Source organism: Rattus rattus, chromosome 6, assembly GCF_011064425.1.
Source record: "Rattus rattus isolate New Zealand chromosome 6, Rrattus_CSIRO_v1, whole genome shotgun sequence".
NCBI lineage: Eukaryota > Metazoa > Chordata > Mammalia > Rodentia > Muridae > Rattus > Rattus rattus.
This window is the reverse complement of record NC_046159.1, coordinates 116,520,789-116,532,516: the sequence shown is the minus strand read 5'-3', so window position 1 is coordinate 116,532,516 and position 11,728 is coordinate 116,520,789. Positions and strand designations below refer to the sequence as shown.

General features: G+C 42.3%; 1 pseudogene; it reads right to left on the bottom strand.

Moving 5' to 3' along the window:
* Nucleotides 1-6,442: 6,442 nt before the first annotated feature.
* Nucleotides 6,443-7,001, bottom strand: LOC116904431 (annotated as a pseudogene).
* Nucleotides 7,002-11,728: the final 4,727 nt, after the last annotated feature.

Genomic DNA, 11,728 nt, shown 5'->3' with positions numbered 1-11,728 from the left:
CAATACTAACTCATGAAAGAGTTCCACTTTAACGATAAGTTATTTCCTTGAAGGTTATTCCATTAGTTCCAATGACCCACAGACTTTAGAAAGAATATTTCAAACTGGTTTTGACTAAAGTACAATTATTAAGTTTTGAAGTATTTCACTTATGTTCTCTATTTGTAATACATAAATCCTATTTTACTGGTTACAGTTCTCCAATCGAACAGAGCCATTAGGACATGTGTGCGCGCACCCACGCACATGTGCACACACACACACACACACACACACACACACACACACACACACACACGATTGTGGGCATTATTCATGTATTTTGTAGTCCCAGCTACTATACACAGCATTCTGCACACGCTAGGAAGACACCATACCATTAAACTATACCCCAAGCCCTAGAGACACTACTTACAATGAATGGCCTTTGGTGATTCTGAAAGTTTAAAATGCCCAAAATCTGTAGTCGGCTAAGTGGACACCGAGAAGAACCAGAATGTTTCCATTGTGAAAAGCAGGGATCAGTGGTGGAAGCCCCAGGCTGAGTCTGAGTTTGAAGGCGTCTCTTACAAAGTGAGGCCTTTGATTGCGATTCATGCGCTGTATGAAGTACATGCAGGTAAGTCACCTAAAAGACTCTAGCTCAGGCATTTCATGCAGATAGCACATGTGCATCAAATCTATTTCCAGAAGACTTTCCATAAGGATGCTATTTATTCCAAATTGGAAGCATTCTGTGCAATCAGACTACTACTGGTCAGGCTAAAGAGTGGTTATGGGGACTCAGTGTTTTTCCCAGCTGTGGACACATTTGTCACTCAGCCGTGACGATAGCCAGGAAAGCAATGGCGAATACGAGTCCATGCTGCTGTGTCTGCTCACAAGCTCCAGCCTTTCCTTCCCAGCTATTTTGCTGGTGAGTCCTTGCATAGTAACAGGAATGAATGGAGAAAGACACGGAGTAAGTCATCCAGCCACTTAATATTAAAACTGTCTTCTGGAAAGTCAGTCATGGTGAATATTCACATAGGAAAACGAAATATTCCCCTATTTAGAGAGGTCCACATTTCTTTATCTTCTTCAAATTTTCCTGTTATCTTTTTTTAAACTATTTTTTGAACATTTTTAAAGAGTTATTTATTTATTTAATGAATGTGAGTACACTGTAGCTGTCTTCAGACACACCAGAAGATGGCTTCAGATCCCATTACAGATAGTTGTGAGCCACCATGTGTGTCACCATTGCTGGGAATTGAACTCAGGTCCTCTGGAAGAGCAGTCGGTGCTCTTAACCACTGAGCCATCTCTCCAGTCCCTTGTTACCTGTTTGTTTGTTTTTTTAAATCTTTTATTGGATTTTTTGTGAGTTTCACATCATACATCCCAGTCCTGCTCATTTCCCTGTCCCCTCATATCCTCTCCTTGTCCTTGCAACCTTTCCCCCCAAATAACACACACACACACACACACACACACACACACACACGTACCACCACCACCACCACCAACAACAACAACAACCACAGAAACAAGAACAAAGAAAGCATAGGAAACATCTCATCATGGAAGCTGTAGTGTGTCACAGTGCGTCTCACAGTATATCCTCTGTCTACACATCTTCACTTGCAAATATTCATTGCAATGAGTCATTTGTCTGGTTCAAGGTCTCTGGCTTCTGTGACATCATCAATGTTGATTCCTTATCAGGACTCCTTCTGGTTATGTTGTTGTTACCCTGAGATCCTGCAGCTTTGGAACAGCAGGACTGGCCCTCTTATGCATCTCAAACGTTCGCAGATGATATAGATTTTGGTGTGGGCCAATTCAAAGCCCTGAATCTGGGCCCTGGTGGTATCTTATCGGGTCAGCCCACAGTCTCTCCCTTATCTGCAACACCAGAGTGAGTTCTCCAGCACTGCTCCAGGTCCACCACTGTGCCGTTGGCAGGAGGCTGGGTCAATTCTCCTGCTCTCATGCCCTTGGGGCTGACTCACCCATGCCTTTGGCCTAAGGGCCAGCTTCACTGCATTGCCCAGGCAAGGTGCAGGTCCAGCTCTTCCGAATGCTCTAGGCAGTGAAGGGGCAGTGTCAGCTCTCTCCCTCTTATCTGCTTTTCAATCATGTTCATTCTATATTGCTACATCACTATATCATATCTATAACAGTCAAATAATTAATCACAGTCCACAAATAATTTGTGTTATGATCACATTCTTAGCTATTTCTATTTTTAAGGCAAAATGAACAACTAAATGCATGACTAATGTTCTGTTTGCTGGGGAGACTTTTCTTCACCACTGCATGAGGTAATTCATCGCCACCGTGTGTAGGGAGGGATAAGTGAGACTCATCTTTGCTTCATCTGCCAGATGATCACAGGGAATGTTTCAAGAAGTCATAGGTATATGTAGGAAGAAGGAGACATTGTAGCAGGGACTAACTCATGTGTAGCAAAGCCATTTATTTCTGTACTTGTGCTTTCAGAACTTGCTTAAACCCATTAACCTGGCACTTCCATTTGATGATGGAGTGCTGTAGCCTATGTCCAAATGTACCGCTTGGCAATAGAACACCCATGGTTCACAAGAGGCTCAGCTCTCATGTTAACTTGGCCTCTCTTTGAGAACTTAGACTCTACTAAGGCACAGTAGCAAGCCATGATATGTTTCACAGAAGGAAAACAGTAATCTCCAGTGGGTCAACATTTGGAAGCAAAATGTTAAGGACCTGCAAGGTCATTTAATGACAAACACTTGGCAAAGGGTCTGAAGAACATCGCTGTATGTTTGCAGCACTTCAAGAGCTGTTGAATCTGCTGGAGCATGTGGACAAATTAGTGAAGCCATTTATAGTCGGTCATAAAGCCTTCTTCTGACCTGGATCATATAGTTGCAAATTTGCATGTATTACTTGGACATGGTCTCAAGTAATATCAAGTAAGGACTGTGTTGCTTCTAAAACTCAAGGAAGATCATTGTTATTTTTTTTCTCTAATGATTGTAGGGGGGACCAGATGAAACAAATCGTACCTCACTATAGAGCGAATAGCTTGATAAGTTCCTAGAAGTTTCTCACTCTCTCATGTGCAAATGTCTTACCAGTAAGTATGCATTTATTACTCACTAGGCCTAACCATTCTAATATCATCAGTGTGGTGTCCTACAGAAGGGAAGGATGATCAAACCCTTGTGAATTAGCAATGGACTACAATGCTGATACACTTGAGGTATCACCAGGCAAGTGGATAGATAGATGGCTTTTCCAGCTGCAACAAGCCTTTCTCATGGAATTCTTGTTCAAGGTTATGGTGTCAGAACAATTTGACAGATCACCATTATCAAGAGATGCGTTAATTATGTCAGGAAATAAAGTCATGTCTGGCGGCATAGTATTCGTATTTAACTCGCCACTTGGTTAAGTTTTCATGTATAGTCTTCAAAAATGCATCTATCTTCTGAACAGATCAATCAGAAAATTTGATGTGGATACTATGAGAATCATCATTTTGCATCTTTTGTGGCCTTGGTGGTAACACTAGACACTGCCATCACTCTGTGAATGCAGTCTTGACTTTGGTTTATTAATATCCTAGGAAAAGCTTATGCGCAACATCAGGTCCTTATTCTACAAGTTATGGAATGAGTGAGGGGCCTCTTCAAGTTTCTGAACATGCTTGTTGGCTCTAACTCTGTCTTCAATGCCACAGGATATGTTTGGGAACCCACCGAATCCATTATACATGGACTTAGACTACAATTCCATTGATTGCCTGGATGTCATAAGCTACTGAGGTGAGTAGTGGACTTACTGTGGCCCCACAGTTACATTTGGGGTCTACTGGAATTAGTATGGGTTTAGAGCTAAACTCCTGAAGGTCTCATTAGTTCCCATCTGCTAATAAATTTGTCCTGGAGTAAAGTCAGTTCCTTTGAGGGAAAATTGATGGAGAGATTAACAGTGTGACTCTTTTGGCAGTATGCCAAGATCCATTTTAGAGGAATCTCATCCTTCCTTTCATTGAGAGTGTGATAGGTCTATAAATTGGCTAAAAATGAGAAATTGATTGAGGGGCCCTGACTTTCCATTTTTTATGATTCAGGTCAGAATTTTATTTACTCAACTTAGAAAATTTCCAGCTGAGGACTTAGTAAGCTTCTTGTCTGTTTCATTTTAGAATCACCATGAGCAGCTAGTAGCTGATGCAGGACATCTGCCAGAATCAGGGTGTTCAGTTGCGGCTTTGACTCTTTTCTCCATCATAGCAACTTTGCTTTGGAGACTGAATGCAATCATTCTGCCCCTCAAAATCTCAGGATCGAATGAGAGAAGGTAGCACACAGAAAGGTCTGGCTTACTGAAAATAATTACAGCGCTGTTGGAGGAAGCCAAGGTGTCTCTCACAAAGTTATTATTCATATAATGATGTCTCTGGGCTCACACGTATAAGTGAAAATGTTCAAACGGTAAATCTACCTTAAAATTTTTATCTCTCCCAACCTCCCAATCTTCCTCTAATCTGAACCAAGGTATTTCCAATTCACTGTGGGCCACCTTCGGTCTGTGTTTTGGCCAAGAATCCAACCAAAGTGTTAGAGCTGTTTTTATTTTCCAGCATTACATTAGATGTAGCATTTCTGCCTAGTGGGCCAGTTCATGATTTTGAACTGACCTAATTATGTCTTTCCCACATTATTCTACATGTATTTAGTATCCATTCCTATATGTTTTTCAGACTTACCTTTACATGTATTTAAAATGAAAATAGTTACATCTTCTTTTCATTTTGTCCATTAGCAATGGAACTATGAAGTCACTATCATTGTACTTGTTAATTTGTCAGAGAGTTTAAAATTATCCTAGTTGTTCAGATCCTTGCTTCTTTTGAATCATGCACAAAAGTCTGTCTTGGGACTCACCATGTCTCACTAAGCATGACACATAAGAAGCAAGGGTATGAGAGATTGTGATCATATGTTAATCATTTCAGCAATCTTCTGATATGAACAGTTTATTACTTATGTAGGTTATAATCTTTTTCTTCATAACAGGTGAACTGAATCGTTCACTGAGTGATCAAAGATTTTATTTGTTTAAAAGCAGATATCATTAAAGTCATGTATGGTACCCATAATTCACTGCAAAACTGACGGTAGTACTTCCGGATCATGGTATGAACAGCTCAGTCAATGGCTAGGCTATGTCTTAAGCAATGTGCAAAGGCTGGCCAGACTGTGTCAATGTCATACAGGACAGAGTGGTCACCTTAGAAAGATCCCTGAACTTATCTTTGTCATTGACATCCTTCTACCTGGTCTGTTGAGGTTGGAGACCACGATGACTGTACCACACAAGCTCATCTCTAAAAAATAAAACCACGCTTCAGGGAGTTCCAGCAGCCAATCTCTCAGCACTGAAACGTGGGCTCAAGTAGGGGTCCCCTGACTCCCCCAAAGTGGCCCCATGGAGACAAGTGGTTTTAAAAACCACACCAAACCTACATAGGCAGTTGACAAAGTTTCCCATTTGTTTTTCTATCAAAGAAAAACGGAACAAAAAGCCCAGCAGGTATAGAGCCACATTTCTACTAGGGCCCTGGGTATTTGAGCGGCAAAGACTGAGGATCGCCTCAGAGTTCAAGGACGGCGTAGGCAGCAAGCTAGACTGTATGTGAAAAACTAAAACCATACCAACTAAAACACACCAGCGAACGGAGAAAGGAAGGGCGTATGGTGATCACAAAAAAATTATTCTACAAATGTCTCCCTGCCAAGTAACTTCCATGTGTTTAAGAACAAAAGGAGTTCACAGAAACTGTGTGAGGAAGGAGCTCCTTCGCAGGACTGGGGCTGAGACAGGAGGGGCTGCGAGCCTTTTATTTAGTACTTGTGACTGTATCTGTATGTGTCTGATGGGTGTTAGCAGCCCTTCTGTGCACTTGGGGGAAAAACGAAAAAGAAAACTATGAAATTAAAGTGATTCTGAGGGCCGGAGAAGTCTGCAATTATAGAACCGCAAAGTTTTTAAGGCGAGATCTCTGTTTCATTAGGGATGGGAGAGACGGAACAGATCAAGCCAAACAGTGAAAAATAGGGCAAACTGGCTTCGGGGAGACTGGCAAGGAAGGCCCACTGAGGAAGAGGAGGCAGCAAATGGTCTAACAATCACAGTGCGTGGGGTAACGAGAGCAGGTGGTTAAACCCTTGAAACAATACCCAAGGTCCCCGTCTTTGTATGTGCGGGGCACAACTCCAGCAGCAGTTTCTGGGTTTGGAGGTTTGTTACTTTTCCTACCTTTCCCACCCCCTTAAAAGACACGAAGATAGAGCCCATGAAGAGATGAGATCAAGGAAGGGACCTCCTCTGGCTGTGCTGGGCAAGGGTCAGGTGACTTTCAGTAGCAGGTAGCATTTGTCTACCTCCCCGGTGGCTGACTGGCCGAGTCCTATAAACCCTTATTGGTGCCCAGGAGTGCTCTGCAGTTGGGGCAGTAATGGTCCACATCCTGCAGGGTGAACGGAATGAAGCAGCAGGCAGTGACTACAGACACAGACTGCCACAGGAGAGTCAGGTGAGGGCTCCGGCTTTGTAGGACAGTTGGGTCACGATCGTCTTGCTGCAGGAAGGACAGCACATCTGGACAGGGCGGTCATAGAAGGAGACGGGCTGCTGCATATGAACGGTCTGCACTGCAATTGCGTTGGCGTTGGGGACAGGCACTGACTGCGTTAGTACGAAGGTGGATTCGTGCCCTTCCCATCTGGGCCTGTAATGAGCCCTGTGGCTGGTCCCGGCATAGGTGCTGGAGGCGTTGGGTAGTAACTGTTGATACCGCTGTTTCTTCATAGGTTGAGGGGTGCGGTGGGCATTACAGAAGGACCTGCAGCTGCTCGATAGAGGTTCTGGAGCCCATATTCTATCGCTGCTCGCACCACCAGTCGAGCAGGGAGGTCTTGTAGGTTATAAATTAATACACAAAAACAGGTTAGGAAAATTTCCCACATTCACACACATAGGGAAGAGGCAGACTTTGAAGACAGCCTGAGCGTAGTCTATACTCATATGCCAAGTATAATTGTTTCTAATTTGAAAGTATCACCCCGTGGAAAAATATTTCTTGTGACTCGTTTTACATGATAAGCTATTTTAAAATGCCTTATATTTGACGAACTTTTTCCCCCTAGTCTTTGGCAGTAACCCGTTATTAGAAAGCAGAACTCGTTGTGCAAAGGATATTAGAACGCTATGCGTTCAGTAGTCGGATACCTGCAGGAGCCCAAGCCCAGGAAGGAATTAGTCACTGTGTCCTTTAAAAATGATTAGAAAACTAATCTAAAACTTAGCTTTTGATTTTCCTGTGAAGGTCATCAGAGCATAGTAAAGGTCAAAGGAGTGATGAAGATTGCAGGGGGGTTGACACCAGTGTCAGTTACATGGCATTTAATTGCAAGGAGTAAATTGACACCGCATTGCTAGGTCCTTGGTTTTGTGCACCGTTTAGTGAGACTGTGCACATGAAGAGCAGTTCATCTGTTTTCATAAACTAGCTGAAGTCACTGTGGACTAAATTCCACTAAATTCCACTAAGGCTCTGAGAGAGCTACTACTTAGGGGTTACAATTTAAAGATTTTTAAATTATATAAGCCAGAACAACAACAACAACAACAACAACAACGACGACGACGACGACGACAACGACGATGACGACAACTCCAAGAAGCCACCAAGGTGACTGTCTGTGAACATTCTCTTTTGGGCTGCCTTTCTTGGAATTTTATGACCTCTCAGGATGAGGAAAACTTCCTTTATCTTCTGCTCCATCCATTTTCTAAACTATACTAAATAGTCTTTACGTTATTTGTCGTTAGGCAGCAAAATGGCAAAGTTATACCTCAGTGAGTGCAGCAGGTTAAAACAAGTAGGTAAAAGTTCTGAAAAGTCCAATGAAAATGTCGTTCTCTTATGGCAACCGTATATAAACAACAACGACAACAACAATAACAACAAACCAGAGCTTCCATAGGTAAGGACTTTCCTTCTCCTTCACTTGGAGCCTTCCCTTCTTTACTTTTAGTACCTCCAGCCCCCACTGTACAACCCACCCTGTCCTCTTCCTGCCCCCTCATCCCGCACTGCAAATGTTACTGCGCATGTCACAGGCACTGAGGCCATGCTGCTCTGATTCACCATTACCACTCACCTTCCCTGCTACCACAGCGGTTTTCCTCAACTCTTTTGCTGCAGAATTTAAAACCCTGAGCTAATTGTACCAATACTTGTTTGCTTAAAACGCCTGAAGATTTTGCCTCATATGTTTACATCATACGGGGAAGGAAACCCAAGCTCTACATCTGGAAAGCCCCGGGGTGATGACCCCTGCCTCTCAAACCTCGCCTTGCACCGTAGCCATCTGCTGTCTTAAGATTACTGTTGCTGTGATGAAACACCGAAACTAAAAACAACCTGGAGAGTGGGAAATTTATTTTGATTGCATTTCCACATACAGGTTCACAATCTAAGAAAGTTAGGACACGGACTTAAGGCAGGGACCTTGGGACAGGAGACGGAGCAGAGGTCATGGAAGAGTATTCTTATTGGGTTGTTCCTCATGGCTTGAGTTTGCATTCTGGAAGATCTTGGGACCACCAGCCTAGCAATGATCCCACCCACAGAGGGCTGGGCCTTCCCACATTCATCAATAATTAAGAACATTCTCTAAAGTCTTGCCTACAACCTAATTATATGGAGGCAATTTCTCAGTTGGGATTTCCTCATCTCAGAGGGCTCTAGCTGTGTCAGGTCGGCATAAAAACTAGTCAGGACATCTTCCAACTTACAATCTGGCTGTAGAGTCTTTTCGTTCCTGACGTATCTAGTGTATTCCTTCCTTTCAGACTTGGCCCCTTGACTTTCCGTGCCTAGAAAGTTCTTTTTTACTTGGATATTTTATTTATTTATTTATTCATTTTTATTTATTTATTTTTTATTATTATTAACTTGAGTATTTCTTATATACATTTCGAGTGTTATTTCCTTTCCCGGTTTCCGGGCAAACATCCCCCTCCCCCCTCCCCTTCCTTATGGGTGTTCCCCTCCCAACCCTCCCCCCATTGCTGCCCTCTCCCCAACAGTCTAGTTCACTGGGGGTTCAGTCTTAGCAGGACCCAGGGCTTCCCCTTCCACTGGTGCTCTTACTAGGATATTAATTGCTACCTATGAGGTCAGAGTCCAGGGTCAGTCCATGTATAGTCTTTGGGTAGTGGCTTAGTCCCTGGAAGCTCTGGTTGGTTGGCATTGCTGTACATATGGGGTCTCGAGCTCCTTCAAGCTCTTCCAGTTCTTTCTCTGATTCCTTCAACAGGGGTCCTGTTCTCAGTTCAGTGGTTTCCTGCTGGCATTCGCCTCTGTATTTGCTGTATTCTGGCTGTGTCTCTCAGGAGCGATCTGCATTCACATTTTGATCATCTGTCTTGAGTTTCATTTGTTCTAGGCATCTAGGGTAATTCAAGCATTTGGGCTAATAGCCACTTATCAATGAGTACATACCATGTGTGTCTTTCTGTGATTGGGTTAGCTCACTCAGGATGATATTTTCCAGTTCCAACCATTTGCCTATGAATTTCATAAAGTCATTGTTTTTGATAGCTGAGTAATATTCCATTGTGTAGATGTACCACATTTTCTGTATCCATTCCTCTGTTGAAGGGCATCTGGGTTCTTTCCAGCTTCTGGCTATTATAAATAAGGCTGCGATGAACATAGTGGAGCACGTGTCTTTTTTACATGTTGGGGCATCTTTTGGGTATATGCCCAGGAGAGGTATAGCTGGATCCTCAGGTAGTTCAATGTCCAATTTTCGGAGGAACCTCCAGACTGATTTCCAGAATGGTTGTACCAGTCTGCAATCCCACCAACAATGGAGGAGTGTTCCCCTTTCTCCACATCCTCGCCAGCATTTGCTGTCACCTGAGTTTTTGATCTTAGCCATTGTCACTGGTGTGAGGTGAAATCTCAGGGTTGTTTTGATTTGCATTTCCCTTATGACTAACGATGTTGAACATTTCTTTAGGTGTTTCTCAGCCATTCGGCATTCCTCAGCTGTGAATTCTTTGTTTAGCTCTGAACCCCATTTTTTAATAGGGTTATTTGTCTCCCTGCTGTCTAACTTCTTGAGTTCTTTGTATATTTTGGATATAAGCCCTCTATCTGTTGTAGGATTGGTAAAGATCTTTGCCCAATCTGTTGGTTGCCGTTTTGTCCTAACCACAGTGTCCTTTGCCTTACAGAAGCTTTGCAGTTTTATGAGATCCCATTTGTCGATTCTTGATCTTAGAGCATAAGCCATTGGTGTTTTGTTCAGGAAATTTTTTCCAGTGCCCATGTGTTCCAAATGCTTCCCTAGTTTTTCTTCTATTAGTTTGAGTGTATCTGGTTTGATGTGGAGGTCCTTTATCCACTTGGACTTAAGCTTTGTACAGGGTGATAAGCATGGATCGATCTGCATTCTTCTACATGTTGACCTCCAGTTGAACCAGCACCATTTGCTGAAAAAGCTATCTTTTTTCCATTGGATGGTTTTGGCCCTTTGTCAAAAAATCAAGTGCCCATAGGTGTGTGGGTTCATTTCTGGGTCTTCAATTCTGTTCCATTGGTCTATCTGTCTGTCTCTGTACCAATACCATGCAGTTTTTTATCACTATTGCTCTGTAATACTGTTGAGTTCTGGGATAGTGATTCCCCCTGAAGTCCTTTTATTGTTGAGGATAGTTTTAGCTATCCTGGGTTTTTTGTTATTCCAGATGAATTTGCAAATTGTTCTGTCTAACTCTTTGAAGAATTGGATTGGTATTTTGATGGGGATTGCATTGAATCTGTAGATCGCTTTTGGCAGAATGGCCATTTTTACTATATTAATCCTGCCAATCCATGAGCATGGGAGATCTTTCCATCTTCTGAGGTCTTCTTCAATTTCTTTCTTCAGAGTCTTGAAGTTCTTATTGTACAGATCTTTTACTTGCTTGGTTAAAGTCACACCGAGGTACTTTTATATTATTTGGATCTATTATGAAGGGTGTCATTTCCCTAATTTCTTTCTCGGCTTGTTTCTCTTTTGTGTTTACTGATTTTGTGTTACTGATTTATTTGAGTTAATTTTATACCCAGCCACTTTGCTGAAGTTGTTTATCAGCTTTAGTAGTTCTCTGGTGGAACTTTTGGGATCACTTAAATATACTATCATATCATCTGCAAATAGTGATATTTTGACTTCTTCTTTTCCGATCTGTATCCCTTGACCTCCTTTTTGTTGTCTGATTGCTCTGGCTAGAACTTCAAGAACTATATTGAATAAGTAGGGAGAGTGGCAGCCTTGTCTAGTCCCTGATTTTAGTGGGATTGCTTCAAGTTTCTCTCCATTTAGTTTAATGTTAGCAACTGGTTTGCTGTATATATGGCTTTTTACTATGTTTAGGTATGGGCCTTGAATTCTATTCTTCCAGGACTTTTATCCTGAAGGGTGTTGAATTTTGTCAAATGCTTTCTCAGCATCTAATGAAATGATCATGGTTTTGTTCTTTTCAGTTTGTTTATATAATGGATCACGTTGATGGTTTTCCAGATATTAAACCATCCCTGCATGCCTGGGATGAAGCCTACTTGATCATGGTGGATGATTGTTTTGATGTGCTCTTGGATTCGGTTTGCCAGAATTTTATTGAGTATTTTTATCGA